The 19,559-nt window shown below is 41.8% G+C and overlaps 1 protein-coding gene across 1 annotated transcript in view; it reads right to left on the bottom strand.

Moving 5' to 3' along the window:
* Positions 1-19,559, bottom strand: part of LOC135497360 (short transient receptor potential channel 7-like) — an 81,692-nt gene that overhangs the window by 14,835 nt on the left and 47,298 nt on the right. The gene's annotated exons all lie outside the window — the stretch shown is intronic.

The raw sequence follows: 19,559 nt of genomic DNA, 5'->3' as shown, positions 1-19,559 counted from the left end.
TATCTCAATCAATACAGTTTGTCATATTTATTTCAGTTAACACCTTTCAAACAACTTACCTCATGTGAGAATGACAATGGAGATTGATATACGGTTATACAAAAATGGCAATAAAAATGATATCCATAGCAAACTGAGTTGTTCCACATATAGTCATACAAGTATTTATATTGATGGAAGCAGGGACATGTTCATAGTTGTGGACTACTCTACTAAATATGTCAATACAAAACCAATCAACTTCCAATCACATCATTCATGGGAGGGGTTCAACAGTCAAAGGTCGTCTATATCTAAACACCAATGTTCAATTCCCTACACATGTAGTTCCATGTTAACTAAAAGTCTAAGTTATTTTTGCCATGGCGTGGTGATAAAATGATTTTACATCATCCACATCCTCCGAAATCCCTGCTTGTACATCAGACCAGAAAAGGTGCTAACGGGGCTTTTCAATATCGATGTGAGTAGGGAGAAAAATCCAACACGTTGGTGCAAAACATTAAGAAAAAAGAATTGTGATGATATGAGATTAACAGTAGAACCAACATTTAACTTCGCTTTGATCATGACGGATGCTATAGGCCACTCATTCACCACTATTTTGCCATGTTTACGTCATAATGATAATTTCTTGGGTTTCAGGCAAATCTGTTTCTAACCGACAGACATTAACCAATTAATTCTCAAAAGCAATTAAAAATTGATTATATTCACGGGCTCCTGAAATGAAATTAAAGTTTATGAAGATGAAATTAATACATCAGAAAGGGTGGGTGGAGGGACTTGCAAGTTCTAAAAATATCTCAAGTTCATGACACAGCTTTGGTTAGGCTTACTATAAGGATAATCTTGTGTTGTGTAACACTACTATTATGTGGTAAATGTGATCTGATCACATTCCTGAGTTCAACTAGTACATTTAGCCAGAATGATATGAAAAAAACACTGTATACGTGTTCGCGATACAAATACTGTTCTGCACGATTAGCCACAACAGGAGGCCGTGTCACATGTAGCATGGCAACACCAATGAGGGGTAACCCGATCATAACTCGAGATGTTTCGTCACTGCTTCTTCATGCGTAAATGGGAAGGTGACATCAAGTTGGAAGTTTACCAACGTCAATTATAACACTGTGCCGCCCTCCTCGCCTCCTAAACAACATTGAGTATTACCTGGCACAGGAGAGCCGCTTGCCACCAAAATGCACACTCGGCCGAGGAACCACTGATTTCCAATCATTGCTAGGCGCACTAAAACAAGAAAACATAGCAATGACACGTCATGAGATGCTACAGAAAGCACTGCATCTTACCAACATGTTTGTCGGCGTCAAGATGGCATTAAATCACCGCCGCGCTGAAGCGCCTCTGTCTATTTGCGCATGACAATTTGCTGCGGTATCGCAAAAAATGGACGGCATATTTTGCGCAGCCATACTGTGCCTACGAATGGAAAGAAATTCATTCCATTGATTGAATTGTCCTTATTTTTATCTTTGATTGCACTTGCAACCTTATTTCACCTTCTTTTGTGACAAACACAGAATACTGGAAGTTGATTAACTATGATGAACTGTACTGTTCAGTAGCAGGCAGAGAGAGTGAACATCAGTCCATCTCTCGTGCTCATCTCCGGCTTACACGCGTAAAGTTTGAATTTTGATGAAATTCAGAGTTACATTTCAACAGGTTTCATTGAGAACTCTGTTTTATCAAAATATGACCTAAACTTCAACCATACGATTGCCAAACAAGTTATTAGTGAAGATAATTACGATGAATCACGATTGAAAACGTTTAACCCGAATAACACCGCCATTGATATCCGAAGTCACATTTGTAAGTGGTGATTCGATCCGATTCGATTCCCCGCCAACTGCCTGCTAAGTATTTGTACTAGTGCAACCACATGGTCGGTTGATGAGAATAAGACTGGTGATTTACACATAGAGGCATCTCACGGAGAGTAATAAATGCCATCATTATCATACCTTGAGCACTGATTGACAAGATAAGGAACGGAGACGGAATGTATGTAAAGTGTCATTTGTCGGATGCCCGGATTAGAAGGCGAATTGTTTGTCAGTGGTAATGCGGAGATAGCATGGGAACCTTAATCACTTGCAAATCGGGAAGAAAAGCCACGATACTTGGCACAAAAGTAACAACCGATCTAGAATGCTGCTGTTGGAGCAGTCAAACATGTCTTTATTATTCATCGGGCAGCATTATTGCTGTGTATCTACCAAATGCTATATGTTGTACAAATGACGTAAACAGAGTTCACGGATACTTCAAGCAAACTGGTGGAATAGTACAACATCGTCATCAATGATTGTTCGGGTATACGTCTTATAACTTCCTGGTATATGAGCGATGAATATCATGATATTGCTCTTTCATAAATCATTCCTTATGTCCAATGACAATTGACAATGTTTGTATCCTGTATGACTGTTTACATTGCAGCTCTTTATTCAAAGCGTGTTCATATCCTTAAGTAGAGAGCAGAAATGTCAAAAAGTCATGCTCGATAATGCTCGGGGGCAAAAATGAAAAAGATTGCTCTCTGGGATAGGATTGTTCACAGAGAATGTCAACTTTGTGGAATGAGGATCACTATCAGATAGTCATAGTTAGTTTTTAAACAAGCAAACTCATTCCTCGATGCACCGATTCTTTGTCGAGAGTTTGACACCAACGTTTTCCCTGTGTTGGAGGAAGTACATTTCATCCTTTTAAAAACAAACTCTCTCCATCCAATAAACACTATCTTCAGATACAATATTGAACCTAACCAACCTATCAAAACTAACATCATAATTCAACACGCACACTTTCATAAAGTGTGATAAAACTGTGGATAAGTGACCATATTTGAAAATTCTCCTCGCTCTCAGACAATAACCTGTCAGTGTACGTTATCACCATCCGTCACAACTGGGACTGTAGTGATAAGCCGTCCGTAATCTGATGATATCGAATATAAAGTCGACGCCCCATGCACCACGTATGTGGGAAAGAATAACTACATTATCACTTCCGATTCTTCTGCTATTCCACACATCAACGGTTATGTCATTTTCATTCATATATAGAAATATAAAGATAAAAAGGATCAACTCATCAATGCTTCCGTGTTACACAACACAACACCACATTTTCTTCTTGAAACTTTTTGTAACAAAAGACCATGACACATTTATAAAATGTCATTGTACTCTTGAATCATACGATTCCCGAGGTCACTTTTCACCCTTACATCGTGATTTCAAGCCTAAGTCAGTTGACTCGTGACAAGTGAATCATGACTTGTGACAACGTGAACCCTGTGTAACTCCAGCCTAAGCATAAATGTATATACGAAACAGAATACGATCTGAACTAAGAATCGTATGGTATATCTCCGATGAAGAACACGCGGTAATATGCAAGCAAACTTAAGATCTTTCTTTGTCAACAACTAAAAGTTGGATCAGCAGAATCTACTGCATGATTATTCATTTGTAAATACATGAAGTGGCCATCCTTTTTCAGAAGAAGTGCTGTATTTATCACGATGCTACTTTTGAACGAATCAATGGTAGGTTCTTATTGAAGCGTGCAAACAGAAATTAGTGACGAAGAAGCTGCAATATCCCCTAAAAGTAGGTTATTAGGAAGTAAAAGCTCTTCGGAGATTTTAATTACGGTGCGAGGATAATATAAAACATCATGAATGATTCTCGAAATTACAAAAATGCGTAGCAACCATAAAACGTATAAGCCTGCTAGTTCAGTTTGCCGATGACTTCCGCATTATAGGGGCTATTTTGAGATAGATGCCACGGAAAGAAAACCAAGTCGATCCTGTTCAACTCTTTTCTCACTTCGCAGATGTTCCTTGGATGGTCTACTTTATGCAGCTCCTTGCATATTCAGAACAAATTTGAATGAAATCCGAACATGCGAATGATGGATAGTAAGAGGTCCCCTTGTTTGTATGTGACTCTACTACTAAGAGTCTTAATATAAAATTCAGCGAGCAAAGTCGTATTTTTTCCAAAATTCAATTAAATGCCAAATACGATTAAATAGTTCCTCATCAGAAATACAAATAAGATTTTTTAGAACGTAAATACATCTTTGTAATGCTGGTGGTGCTGCCTTAAGTGCCCGGGTTTTAGTTTTATAATTTGACTACTGAAATCTGATTACGATTCGAAAAAGGAAAATTAAATTTTTCAGGCGAGACAGGTTGTCTGGCTGCATTGATGGGGAGCATTTGTACATCGTTTTCTCTGCAAAGCAACAGCCAAGAATTATAGAAGGTGATTGCGGAGTCCCGTCCCATAAATTGTACGTCCAAACGTTGCCTTTTTTGCTGAGGAGCAGGCGGTAAAATATTCTTTGCAGAAGAAGCGCTTTGAGCAAAGACTGAAATTTTCGAAGGCGCTTATCACAACCAACTTACACCAGTTGTGACGTTTGCCTTAGTTGGAGATGATCTTTCTCGCGTCACTGTTCAAGGTTATAAAAAGCGTGTGATCACGCATGAATAAGCTATACAATGGTCGCTTACAACAAAGGTAACATATCATTTGCACTAATAAAACACAACATTTCCAACATATCTACAATTGTTATAGCCCAGCCCTACAATATCCGATCGACAACATTGACATGTGATAATTTACAGTTCTAGAGTAATAGGCAGACATTAATGCAATACAAACAGTGTCTACTATATAAACTGTACACAATGGTGCAATAAATCTTAAGGGGGAAGGAGACTCACCGCGCTGTACCGCCCGCCACTAGTCCACATAACAACTTCTCAGGGATGCTCAAGTTCTTGAATATGTCCTCCGACTGAAATTTGGTTTGTTTTTTAGCGGCCAGTTTGAATGCGTAAAGTGACGTTAGGAGATAGTAAGGAATCCGACAGGTGAAGAGTCTAATTTGACAACAGGAACGATTGCATTCACGCTCAATGCACAAGTAAAGGACGATTCAACATTGTTCAGATCGCTTAATATGTGAAAAATATTTCATTGAATTTTCTCTGATCAACTTATCCAGCCAGAAATTATTGCCTTTTTAATCAGGAACAACTATTGCACTTTTATCCTGTTATTGCCAGAGAGTCATACATCACTTCCAATTATACCAGGATCAGCCCTCGGGAAACTCCGTGACTGCTTTATCCGCCTCGCTGTTCGGGAACATTTGGCTTTGAGAGTGCTGGTTTGAAGGACTGGGAGCGTGTCTCCAATATGAAGCAGGGAGCACCGCGAGCCCAGTGATGACATCGATCCAATAAGCACCGTCACGCAGGCTTCTCTTTCGTTGTGATTGCTGAACCCGCGCAAGACTTTGAAGACAAATCCGAATTACTGACATCAATTTAATCGGCTCTAACTCTTAATGCACACTCATTGATTGTTTGACATGTCCTGACAAATTAGTTGGTATTTGATCCATCCATTGCTTATCAAACGTTATATCGTGTTCACAGATGAACTTAAAGTGAAGACTGCATCATCATTAAAACTGTTTGAATAAGAAATTAGCTGGCACTCTATTCAAAATGGTATCGTCCATTTATCAACTAACAAAAACGTTTTGTTGTTTTGAGATAAAATAAAAATATCGAGAAAATAAACGATGTTTGTTCACATCGTCGATTAGATTCGCTACGAGTTGATTCGGCACGAAGTATTGAACAATGTATTTGCTGTGCTGATGACACAGCGTGACTCAGAAAGGTGATATAAAAAGGGGTTGGCCTACTAATAATGTTCGTTTGGTGGTTATGGTCTACAGATATGTACATTTCGTAAACCTCTTCAATAAGCCTCCATGTAATGCATCACATCGCAACTGACGGCAGAGAAAGCGATGTGTTACCATATGGTTGCCAATACGCTTTCCACTTTGGTATTGTTGTCCTTTCTGAACTGACGGGTAGGGAAACGAAACAACCTCGATGAGTTATACCTCGGGAATGGACCCCCTACCTTATCATCACTGTTTAGAGATCAATATTTATGCATCCATTGCCAAATTCGGACGTTTCAAGAACCTTCAAAGTGTCACTCAATTTGGCACTAAAGGACAACATTTATTGTTGACGGCGATCAAGCCACACATTTCCCAAGACGACTATTGAATGTAAATCATTCCTCAGATCATTCACTTTCCCCAATTGGATGATTCTTATAAGATGAGCATCATATGATCATAGTTTTTTTTTCATCCGGGTGCTAAATTTCGAGCTGCCTTGCGCAGCGATTTGACATGACCTTGCTGTTAATGGCCTAGCTAGCATGAATGACAGAGTGCATCTAAGCGCTGTCCTCCGAGACGAGTCGCTGGACGGATTAATGGTGGTAAATTGATCATAACAGTGAACTGTTGTGGTTGATTTGCTTGCATTAGACCCTAGGTGTCATCAATCACAGCATCGTTAACGATGAGACAGCCTGGTCATGGATAAATGGCAAGCTGTAAAGCTTTTGCCTGTCCTAAAACAACTAGCGTGACACACGTGGCAAGCGATCAGCTACCCCTTCTGAGTAAACATACCCGTCCTGTTGTAAACAGGCTGACAGCAGGAAACAAGTAGAAGTTATCACCAAGGTCTGATTCTTCTCACTAGTAGGAGGCTAAAAATTGTAGTTGGTATGGCATGACATGACGTCGGGTCAACAATCACAGCTGTCAGACAGTCCCTGAATGATCTCGTCATTCAGGCGCAGTGGACACCAAATTGCCACGTCAACATCATTTGGTATGGCATGTTAGTCCAGGACTTTTGTCGAATGATTTAGGAAAACGTTCGAAGATCCGTTTAGAACTGGAAATAGCCTCCTACTCGTGTGTCACCAATTCATAAGCTTAGTGGTCAGTTATCATTGTCGAGACAATAACTTACATCGAAACGAATCAAACACCTGTTTCCCCTTTCCGACCCTGAATGTAGGTGAGCATTTGTCACTGTAAAGGATAATGAGAAGCCTCTCCATCGTCTCCGTCAGAACTTCGGTGTACCTATCCCTTTTTGCAAAGAAGGTGGTAGCTTTGAATATATTCCAACCTCTCTGCGATCCAGATATTTCAGAGCCAGAACGCAATTGCCTTGACAACATCAGTGCAGGTGTCTCAAAATGAGTTTTGGAGGCCGTCTGTATTATACTCAAGGGTGTCATTCGACATATCGTATAGTGTTATTAAGCCATGACAGGCCGATCGACAAATGTCCATTGAGCAGAGTATAGATTGCCTGACGATTTCCACTGTCAGATATTCATATCACCTTGCTATAACTTGATGCATTGCCTTTCCGGCTCCAGAAGTATACATTTCCGTTGGATCATAGAACATGATGATAAATGGGACTTTCTTATAGCGTCAAATGTATCGGAGTTGGTGACAATTCGCTTCAATCCAGATGTCATAAGTGCTATGATGGTGACATAGTGACAATTCTTCTTTCGTGTTGCTCCTCCTGGCACGAAGTCGGTGATTCCAGAACCAGTATTTGTCTCTGAAACAGAACTGATGGCAATGTTTGGCTGTTCGCTGCAAGTATTCGGTTAATTCTCACGGCTTTTCTTAAAAGATACATCGGAATTTGCCTTTGCTACCGAAGTAAGTTTCCCCAACATTCTAATGGTGTCAAAAAGTTCATTTTCAAATATTGTGGTTGTTATGGAGACATTTTTCTCCCGAGTAATCTTTGAACTATCATCCTTTTTATCGCTGATACGTGCCATATGGACATCGTCAGGGAATGATTGGTGGACTTCTAAAATCCCCCCAGGGAGTGTAGCAAGGAAGATTCATGGTATTATGAGATCATATGTATGAAATGTCGAAAGAACTTCAATGGATGGGAATAGTTTGGAATGATTTCAACTGATAACGATTGTTATCGGTCTTCGAAATATCATGTAAAAAAGTAAATTGCGTATCCGATTTCGTTTGCCAGTATTGTGCACAGTTAACCTCATCAGTGCCTTGGAGAAGATAATTATCGAAGAGTAAGGAATATAACAGTCTCCGCTGACTGACGAAATTCATCAAGCCTGCACAAACATATCACTCGGCATTTGTGTAACAGACCAAAACGTTGGAAGGATTCCTGAAGTCTTCAGCCTCCATAAATTTACCACCCAACACTCGGATATCGCAACATGCTATTCTGCACGGCATATTTATCTCCGAATCAGATTTCAAGTCACGAACGTGCGGACTCTACGGGCTAGCTGGGGCATTATGAGGCGATCATTGCGAGCTTATCTCTCGGGGGTATCGCGCTCGCTCCGATCAAATCGGGCAGGAGCCGCGATGTTGGGTAAATAGTTGGCAAGTTTGCCTTGAGCCTGGGAATTTTTTTGAATATTTATGGATATCTGAAGGTATGTACCCAAGTGGTAAATATTACTGAAAATAGAGGTAGCTGTATCCGAGTGAAGATTTCTGAGACAACTGGTACCCTAGACTGGCGACCTTAAAGTGAGTCATGGTTGGACAAACAGTTTGGTGAAAGACTTCTGGTTTATCATCTCAGTGGAAGTGTTCTCGAAGAGTGTCTACTACCATTTGTGCGAAGTTCTATCAGTTACATAATGATTTACTCTCTGAAACGTTTCACCGGTGGACATGTTCTATACCTGCATTCTCTTGCCTTTCTTTGATTATAGCGATAACACAGTTGTTACCTATTAATGAACAGGAGACTCCCGTGGCGGTTCCTCATCCATCAAACACCAATTATCCTAATGACACTTGGCGCTATGTGGCTACGTCGCACCAGAGACACAGCACTGAAAGGGGCGGGATGGGAAGTGATGGTGCTCTCTGGCCACATGGCACTAGACACCAAGCACTAAAGATGGCGGGATGGGAAGTGATGGTGCTCTCTGGCCACATGGCACTAGACACCAAGCACTGAAAGGGGCGGGATGGGAAGTGATGGTGGTCTCTGGCCACATGGCACTAGACACCAAGCACTGAAAGGGGCGGGATGGGAAGTGATGGTGGTCTCTGGCCACATGGCACTAGACACCAAGCACTGAAAGGGGCGGGATGGGAAGTGATGGTGGTCTCTGGCCACATGGCACTAGACACCAAGCACTAAAGATGGTGGAATGGGAAGTGATGGTGGTCTCTGGCCACATGGCACTAGACACCAAGCACTAAAGATGGCGGGATGGGAAGTGATGGTGGTCTCTGGCCACACGGCACTAGACACCAAGCACTAAAGATGGTGGAATGGGAAGTGATGGTGCTCTCTGGCCACACGGCACTAGACACCAAGCACTAAAGATGGTGGAATGGGAAGTGATGGTGCTCTCTAGCCACATGACACTAGACACCAAGCACTGAAAGGGGCGGAATGGGAAGTGATGGTGGTCTCTGGCCACATGGCACTAGACACCAAGCACTGAAAGGGGCGGGATGGGAAGTGATGGCGCTCTCTGGCCACATGGCACTAGACACCAAGCACTACAGATGGTGGAATGGGAAGTGATGGCGCTCTCTGGCCACATGGCACTAGACACCAAGCACGAAAGATGGTGGAATGGGAAGTGATGGTGCTCTCTGGCCACATGGCACTAGACACCAAGCACGAAAGATGGTGGAATGGGAAGTGATGGTGCTCTCTGGCCACATGGCACTAGACACCAAGCACTGAAAGGGGCGGGATGGGAAGTGATGGTGGTCTCTGGCCACATGGCACTAGACACCAAGCACTGAAAGGGCGGGCGGGATGGTAAGTGATGGTGGTCTCTGGCCACATGGCACTAGACACCAAGCACTGAAAGGGGCGGGATGGGAAGTGATGGTGCTCTCTGGCCACATGACACTAGATACCAAGCACTAAAGATGGTGGAATGGGAAGTGATGGTGCTCTCTGGCCACACGGCACTAGACACCAAACACTAAAGATGGTGGAATGGGAAGTGATGGTGCTCTATGGCCACATGGCACTAGACACCAAGCACTAAAGATGGTGGAATGGGAAGTGATGGTGCTCTCTGGCCACATGGCACTAGACACCAAACACTAAAGATGGTGGAATGGGAAGTGATGGTGCTCTCTGGCCACATGGCACTAGACACCAAGCACTAAAGATGGTGGAATGGGAAGTGATGGTGCTCTCTGGCCACATGGCACTAGACACCAAGCACTAAAGATGGTGGAATGGGAAGTGATGGTGCTCTCTGGCCACATGGCACTAGACACCAAGCACTAAAGATGGTGGAATGGGAAGTGATGGTGCTCTATGGCCACATGGCACTAGACACCAAGCACTAGAGATGGTGGAATGGGAAGTGATGGTGCTCTCTGGCCACATGGCACTAGACACCAAGCACTAAAAGGGGCGGGATGGGAAGTGATGGTGCTCTCTGGCCACATGGCACTAGACACCAAGCACTAAAGATGGTGGAATGGGAAGTGATGGTGCTCTCTGGCCACATGGCACTAGACACCAAGCACTAAAGATGGTGGAATGGGAAGTGATGGTGCTCTCTGGCCACATGGCACTAGACACCAAGCACTGAAAGGGGCGGGATGGGAAGTGATGGTGGTCTCTGGCCACATGGCACTAGACACCAAGCACTGAAAGGGGCGGGGTGGGAAGTGATGGTGGTCTCTGGTCACATGGCACTAGACACCAAGCACTAAAGATGGCGGGATGGGAAGTGATGGTGCTATATGGCCACATGGCACTGGGAACCAAGCCCTTAAGGCACCAGAGACCAAGTATCGTAGGTTGTGGGATGAAGAGTGTTGGCGCTAAGTCGCCGCTTGGCACCTGAAAACAAGCATTGACTGTAGGTTGTGAGATGAGAAGTTTTTGCGCTATGTGACCACTAGGTTTTGGAGATCAAGCACTGAAAACAGGGCGGGGTTGGGCTAGGTGGTGGAGGTGCACCTTAGCCATGACAATAGAGGTATAAAACAAGAAGAAATGTAGACAACTGCGCGTCCAATCTTAAAAATTACGGCCATATCTTCAAGACTGACGCAATGATGCTTCTTATGAAAAGAACATTGATAAGCGTTTTCGATGCATGGGGCTTTTCGTGGTGAGATTTGTTAAAACATCACATCATTTAACGAGTCTTAAGCCTCCAGGGATATGGAATCTGTCATAAGGATTTGTACCAACACTCGGTCTCTATGTTTCAAGTCTGCCTCACTGATATGAAATAGCTTAGTAATTAATTGGCCAATTACCTGATTGATTTGGATGGAATCCTTTAAGAAAAAATATTTCTTAGGATGGCAGCGTATACTCTAAGGACACGTTATTGCGAAAGCAATTTGCTATATCACTGGCAGGAGGCTTTTTCCTACTTCTAAAAGGTTTCTCTATCTTATTCCTGAGTTTTCCGGGAAAATCCGACATTATCCGAGTGTTTCTCAAAGCTCGGACTTTTTAACGTTTTCATGGGAATCCGAGCTTTGAGCAGTCTACCCAAAAGAAGAGTCTGTCCCTGAAGATAACTTTGTTAATCTCAGTCAAAGACTTCGAACGAGATCATCACTACTACAACCGGATCGTATATACAATGAATAACGACTATGCACTCAAGATTGGATTCAGTTGCATTGACCGTTCACCTTTCTCTCATTCGTTGTCTTATGTTGCCAATAATAGTGCAAAGTGATGATAAACAGATTGCATTTGCGAAATCATAACAGGCACTAATTGGGATTATGTGAAGTATTTAGAAGACCAGTGTCAACTTTCGTACCGGTCCCGAAACATATTTTGACATAGTAGGAAAAGCGAGTTAAGAGTCAGTAAAAGTGCTACACACTGTCTTGAATTATGTCTGGTTCATCGTCGAGTAGGGCAGGCTAAAGAGAGAAGGCACAGGAAGGCTGGTCGAAGAATAGAGAAGACGATTTCGTGTACAATCTTCCCACACCACTTCTTTCACCGTGTCAACAACCCAAGCCATTCCTTCAAGCAGAAATCTCACAATTGAAAGAAATCAATAAGGGATCAAAGATTACTCACCTGTTGTTTAAAACAGTCACCATAGCAGCAGGCCGCTTAATCTTTTTCTTCATAGTTAGCCTCCGAATCATGGTGAATTTGTTCGTACCACACGAAACAGAGAAAACTAGTTTTTACACATTATCGCGTTACGCCCTACCCGGCGTTGATCTTATGAAAGATCAGAGCACAGGAGATATTAAATGGAACGTCCTGCCCATGATGTTCGTCATGACTGGTAACCGTACGTGAACTGTACGTGTGGGAATAGTAAATAGTCCGAAGTGGCAGCAGCCTGGAGCCAACGAAACATATAACGGCTTTGTTTCAGTTTCATCATTCAAATTCCCTTCATCAATTCTATCACAAGCTTTCCGCACTATAAAGATAAGGACTTGAATCACTGACTCGAAACAAGATAGATCAACGACGCCTAGTTTGATACAGCGCTCCACCTTGAAATAAGAAAACAATTTTTTTTCTGAATGATTTTTGAAAAATACCTATTTTGCCAATCCAGATACTGTATAAGTTAAACTATTTTGCTGTTAGTCACTCTAATGAGTTGCAGTTGATACGCACTTTGCATTGATTCAGAATCCACGGGTCAATGGAAACTTGTTTAACAAGAAATAATGGAATGGTGAAGGAATTATATGGATATCGAATTCCATTACAGCAGCATTTCGTTGAATTCTGTTTGGTTTCGTTTGCCTTTCTCGTCTGTATCATGTTCTTTGAATTGTTACAAAACTTTGATCACATACCATGGACACTGTTATTCCTTGGGTTGAACATGCTTTGGGTAACGATATGGTCTCATGATCACAGGAAGTCGTGGTAAAGAAAGAAATGACAACGATCCTCCGCATCGAATCAGATACAGTTCTCTTCAATCTAGATCCTGTTACCTGTCCGCCAGTTATCACAATTGATCTCCGTTTATGCTGACAATTGTTGTATGTCGATTTCAGATGCTTTAATCCAACACATATTAAAGCTTTTGGCATCGATACAACCAGCGAAGGAATACAATGGTATAGTGCAGAAATGTTGATCTTTCGAGGCGAATTAACGTGAAGACAATATCGCGTGTCTTAGAAGCTCGCCAAGGCTTCATAAGAAGGTGAAACGGGGCACTGATGAAGCTGCTAGGATTATATCAGCGACTTTCGAATTTGCATTTGAATGCCACATGATACTACTTCAAAAGATGACTAGGATTGCCAATGCACCTTTCTTAACAGATTGTCACTAGTCACTAGTGCACTAGTCATTTCCTCCTTGCGAATGTCAGTTTGACAGACTGTCAGAAACACCTGCCAAAATCGAAAGAAGACCTGTGGCTTTATGCTCCTTGGAAACTTGCTATCCTCACCACATCGTGAAGCGGATGTACGGAACGCTTTCACCAAACGGCATCATGTAAACCATCCCATCCTTGAACGACCATAACGAACAATGTCAGGACAATCCTTTCCTAAGAAAATAATTACATGTGGCATATCTGGTGTTATTAGCGCATATATTCAATTATAGCCACCATGTTGCTTCGGTGGCGGCTTGCCCCTTGTTCTTTCCGCTAGTTAGCAGTACCGGTGATAGGCTATTAACCCAACAAGGAACGAGTACGCTGTATTAGCTTTGCGACAACTCTCGAGGCTATAGGGAAATAACGTTATATTATTAACGAATCTAGATCTTATCATTTGCCTAATAAGTTAATCCGCCAGAGAGAGATGATTGGTGCCTGATATGGTTGGCAATAGTAGGCTTACTTTCCACCGAGATCGGCGACAGCAACAGATCTGTCGTAGACCGCAACAAGATAACCCTGTTCAAAAACCTCGGCAGAAGATTCAAAGGACAACTTTGTAATATGAAGCCATTCAGATCCGCCAGCATCAACTGAACGGTTGTGAGCCTGAACTTTATTAGGGGCTCAGCCTGCAAAGTGAAGCTTTAAAGGTTTGTTGAAGGGGCTACCTTTAGATATAAGAGCTGGGGGATGGGCAAACATCTCATTTAGCCTATGAAAGTCGTGGCCTTGATGGAGCAGGGTGATCTTGCTTGACCCGTGCTGTCTATTAACCGAATTGTAATTGAGTGATGCCGTAAGCTCGGAATATTCTTTTACGCATGTGTACCTTTGCGAAATCATTTATAGTACATATTTAATATGAGAGTTATAATATGATGATTCATCAGAATTGGCTTCCACTCCCAAGGGAGTGGCAGATATTACGTTAATTTGATTAGGTTGGGCAAAGCATAACGCGACAATTACTGATATTAATGCATTACACAGAATAACAAGAACGCACTCTTAGGTCTCCTTTTGCAGCTGAATGTAGCCACCAAAACTAGAACATACGGTAGTGGTTCAGTTCAATCTCAGAATGCAGTGGACCTAAAAACCTCAACAGATTAAGAAACGAGCTGAGTCCCACCATCCTTTTAATACCAGTACATGTAGATTCTGATGCTGACTAACAGCTTCAGATCATTCCAGCTGTCGATGGCCATCCCTCAGTCGAGCAAGAATGTTACACTCTAGTATACATGGTTATCCCACCATGCCATCTATCGCATGCCACTTTCTCGAAAGGCCGTGGCTATTCGTACCGTGACAGGGCCGGCTGGCCTGGCTGGAAGTCAAGGACCCTATCCACACCCGGAGCCAGGAGTAATGACACTTCCAACACTCGTCACAAACAAACACCACCTCAATCATGAATTAGGCCTACTTTCCTTACACACCATCACCCATGTCACCACGGTGCGATCTATTTATTCACTCCGTATTATTCGCACATTTCCCAATAGTCAGCTCCATCTATAAATGCGCACATTGCCAGAAGACTGACTGGATATCGAGCCTCCATCTGACAAGACAGATGCGCACAAGCAAGAAATGAAACAAATACCACACCTCCATCTGCTCGACATGCGTTCAACTACAACTAAGAAGAAATGCTTTTGCCATCCGCCGCAGCAGCTCGATTGGATAAAGAGGAATCGCACACAGCTCAAACATAAATCGATAGTCGGCGCACCAGCTCAATGGAACATCGGCCCACATGCAAGTAGTTTTAGCAGTTCAACGAAGTCAGAAATGACCGTTTCTAGATCTATCTCTATAACTGTTCGTAAAGGAAGGCTTTTACCCATATCACTTCTCCATTTTTTAAATGTGAAATTTTGAAAAAAGACATTTACTGAAACATGGTCAAAAAGTGCAGAAACACTACGACATGATAACAAATTAGAAACTCAGAGACAGCACCAGCCATCTTTTTTCTGTTGATTTCGCTTGAATGCTAGAATGACTTTACATGTAGCTGACTTCTTGTGGTACTTGATAGAAGCATAACAGGCTTCAAGACAATGACTTCATTGGTGAATCATGACGCCTCGAAGGTTGATCAAATCGCCGTAGCATCAAAGAAGCAAGTAAGCGGATTTTCCTTTATGTCCCCTACCCATTCCACTGATACTTGGTCCAGTATGTGTCCCAGTTCAAGGTCCCCGATCGGATTCGATAGCGATCACAGCTTTATAGTATTTGCATAAAGATTCCGCGGCCAGAAACTAATCTTGCGGTAGAAAGAAAGGCTGGTGTTGTAAGACTCTTGATGTAGGAGCAGTCAGGCTCTTTGATAGATTTCCTACTTAACTGACCATCGATTATACGAGGGCAATGCCTTAAGTTAACTACGTGTCATCTTATCCTTTGAGAAGGAGTTAGATAGAGAGCATTGAAGAGGCTTCTTTCACGCCTTCCTCAATGAGCAACCGGACACTGACTACATTAGGCGTGCTAATTACTCGGTGGATAACGCCATACTAGTATCGCATTCATAACTCCCATACTCATGACTACAAACTTTGTAGCTCGCTATGGACTCACCCGTTTCACCCCAATGATAAGGTACGATAATTACAGGGTGGATAACGATTTGCTGATATCACTGCATTCACAACGCTTCCCATAGTCATGACCACATAAATTGAAGCTCGTTATGGACGCCAGTCCTGAATGAACACGGTAAGAAGCGAATTGAAAGCAAGAGGTTTGGATCCATATTGCTGGTCTCGCCAGTTAGGAATGTGTGTCACCTACTGGACCGGGGTTTCGAGGGGATTAAAACACATTATTGGAAGGGGGAAACCAGAGCAACACCCAGGGTTACCATCCTTCTGTAGTTACCAAGTGTAAGAATATCGTATACGTGAATAGCCTTGAGAACGAATACCGGTCGAAGAGGCATGCGACACAAACTGAATATGGAGCCAGGTATATATATTTCGATGATAACATGGGCGATCACTCAAAATATCAAAATCTTGTTTGCTTTATCTAATGAATAAGCACAATTCATCATCATTCAGTTAATGTTGAGGTAAGTAGCTAACGACAGAGGACAAGTCCTTAACCTATAAGCCAACAGCAGCAAGTAAGTACATTTGGTTGCTTGACGTTTTGTTCTATTCTGCTACAAATCTTCATTCGCAAAGGTTAGCCAAGCAGCCTTCCTGACAGGATAGGGCAATAATGCATTTTGGAATATTTTTTCTTATCCGGTAACGCTATTCCTATACTTCCATTGAGATAGAACGTCTTATGATGCATAATTTTTAAGTTTTAAAGGAAGTTTACTGACTGTTTCCAGCAGAAACCCCTTTGAGATATAAAACAGAAAATCAACTGGAATGTTACTTCTTTTACTCCGAAATAAATGGACAGTTATAATTTGGAAGCAACCAGTCATGCACGGGATATCTACCCGGGTATATAAACTATTCAAGACGTATTTGATCTTTATGGAGATCGCAGCTCAATAATGATGTCAGGTAAGGGTGGACTGCTCTGCCCTTGATCGCTCAGATTCTTGGACAGATGAACAATGCTCGATTGTTCACCAGCCGCTGGAAGTCCACATGTGTTATCCTGAATGAATCACTCTGAACAGAAGTACTCGTGCGGCAGATTTGATAACTGCTCTGACAGACAGCTGAATATATCAAATGTTTGCCTATTCTAGTGATTCAAAAGACGACACTTATAATCAGTTTTGCCGATAAGAAATGCATTTTAGTCCCAGTGCCCCCGTCCCTTTCTACATGGAGTATCCAATTCCATGGTACAAAGCCGGCATTCTGGTGGTGGCTCACTCGACATCTGGCCGTCGGAATGGACATTAGAGTGTTATTATTGGCCACCGGCTCGAATGCCAGAACCTTTCGACTCGACGGGGAACTCAGCACCCATTCCGACTAGGACTCATTTGACATCGACTGGAAGTGTCGCTGTTTAGACCAGCACAGTGACAGTTATGTCGGCAAGAGTTCGTTTGTCTCTCACCAGAACCTAAGAGATTTCGTTGGGTTCCAACCTCCTTATCACGAGTTTTTTATCAACTTCGCTTTGGTTGGCACGCCAGCACCTTTTGAATACCGTCAGCCTTGTTATAAGAGCTTACGAAAACTCCTGTTTAACTAGACACAGAAAATAACCAGCTGCCCCAACAATGTTATCCCCATAACTACGTTACACTCAGAAAAAAAGCTATTGCAGACAAATTGAGAAGACTTTTTCAAATTCCCTATTACTACCTGACGTACTATATCCTATCACATGCTGTACTATATTAGCAAAGGTTACCTACATGTAATTTTTCAGGGTATTAGGTTGAAAAACAATGTCAATGGGTAGACCAAGTTATTAGCAACAAACTATTCTAAGTACGTAAATTGGCCGAGTTAAATTTCCAGGTAGGCACTGGTCTCCTGATTTGTATTTCGATAAACTGTATCTTTCCTTTCTCCAAATAAAAACAAGCGAATTAGCTGGGAAAGAAGTTCATATTGGTTCGGTTTAAAGGTATTGCTCTTAATCTAAACGATTACCAACACATTTACATGTATCTACATGTAGTTACATTGAAAGAAATAGAAAACCAACATAAAACTCGTTTTGTAGCTCTCTATTAATGTTACTGCCGAGCTTTGGAAGGACCTTTCTTACCACAGCGGCCAGTAGAAGACATTAAGTTTCAATTTCAGCTGGAAAATCTTGGAAAACATTCAAGCGAAAGTAAAAATCACTGCTTTACCCTTGAATTGGCCTAGTTGAAGAAGTCTTGTTCCGATATCCCTCCAAAAGAAGGCTGTAAGGTTACTGATGCCTCTATATACCTCAGCCTACGCACTTGATTGAGGCCCGTGACTGTAGAAACTAATCAAAAGAAGTAAGGCAAACAAGAAAAGCAACCAATTCATCTTCCAACAAAAGAGAAAACCATGGATGAGGAAATTCAGCTCCATTACGAATCGATAATTAAAAACAAATAAACCTGAACTCCATATTATGTTTGTCAATAGCAAATACATTGCCACTCAAGGAAATCATCGTCAAAGTCCGATTTTAATTTAACGCGCGGATGATTTAATTTTAAGATTGAGTGAAATTGATCTACATCAGATTAAACGAGGGACATCTCAAAGTTCTTTTCGATTTGTATTCTTTTCGACTTGTGGGTACAATTAAGGATTTGGAATATGGGCCAACTGTGACTAACGATAGTCTGCCAGATTCTCCTGATTCGTGTCATGGACTCCACATTCGTAGTTAGTAATATCTATGCGGGTATCTAACATCTAAAGTAACCATTTCGGATATAGATTATCAAATCAATATCTCTCCATTGTCAAAGATACTTCATAAAGGTCTTACTTTTAAGTTACATTGATAACCCGGCTTAATTGACTAAAATGCAAAAACAACCAAAAAGAATACTTTCACGGCACGGTATTGTTCTTTTATGGCCAATGGGAATGAACGTTTTGCAGTTTTGTCACATCTGTCCCTGATCTACTAGTATCAATTGACTATCGTTATTCTCAAAGTAGCCAAGACGGCTTAATGCTTGCTTTGTGTCTGCGTTAATATTTTATACAGCTACCTAGATAAATCTTCATTAGGCTTCGTCACTGTTTATATGTATGTACAATATGTATACTTCTGGTTTAAGGTTAGCATTCAATGCATTCTCATGATTACTGATGAATTCCACGTCAAAGCCATCAATATGATCAGATGACAAGTATATGATCCAGTCAAGGTCATTTAGCATTAGATACGTCCACACAATTACTCATGTGGACTCTTGGATTGATAGATGGGCCGCCGGACATCCATTCTGTCTGACAGATAACGAGACAATAATATTCATACGCATTTAGTCCTAGCACAGTTGAAAAATGTCGAATATTGATCATTTCTTGCAGCTGTCATATTCCGAAGTTGTTTCTTTTTCTTCGTCAAACGTCAAAGTTTTCTATAGCAAATGCTATCTAACAGCCTAGTAACTTAACACATACTAATAGCCTTACCAATGGGACTATTACCGTAATATCATAGGAGTAAGGACCATCACTTCACGATAACACCATAGACCAACACGTTCTCTTCCAGTTGCAAACCATTTCCAAAAACTCGGACGTATCTGATCATTTCTGGTGATATGGTTTTGAATCAGGTTGAAAAAAA

This window comes from Lineus longissimus, chromosome 1, assembly GCF_910592395.1.
Source record: "Lineus longissimus chromosome 1, tnLinLong1.2, whole genome shotgun sequence".
In the NCBI taxonomy this organism is placed as follows: domain Eukaryota; kingdom Metazoa; phylum Nemertea; class Pilidiophora; order Heteronemertea; family Lineidae; genus Lineus; species Lineus longissimus.
The sequence above is the reverse complement of the archived record's forward strand: the minus strand, read 5'-3'. Positions and strand labels throughout refer to the sequence as shown.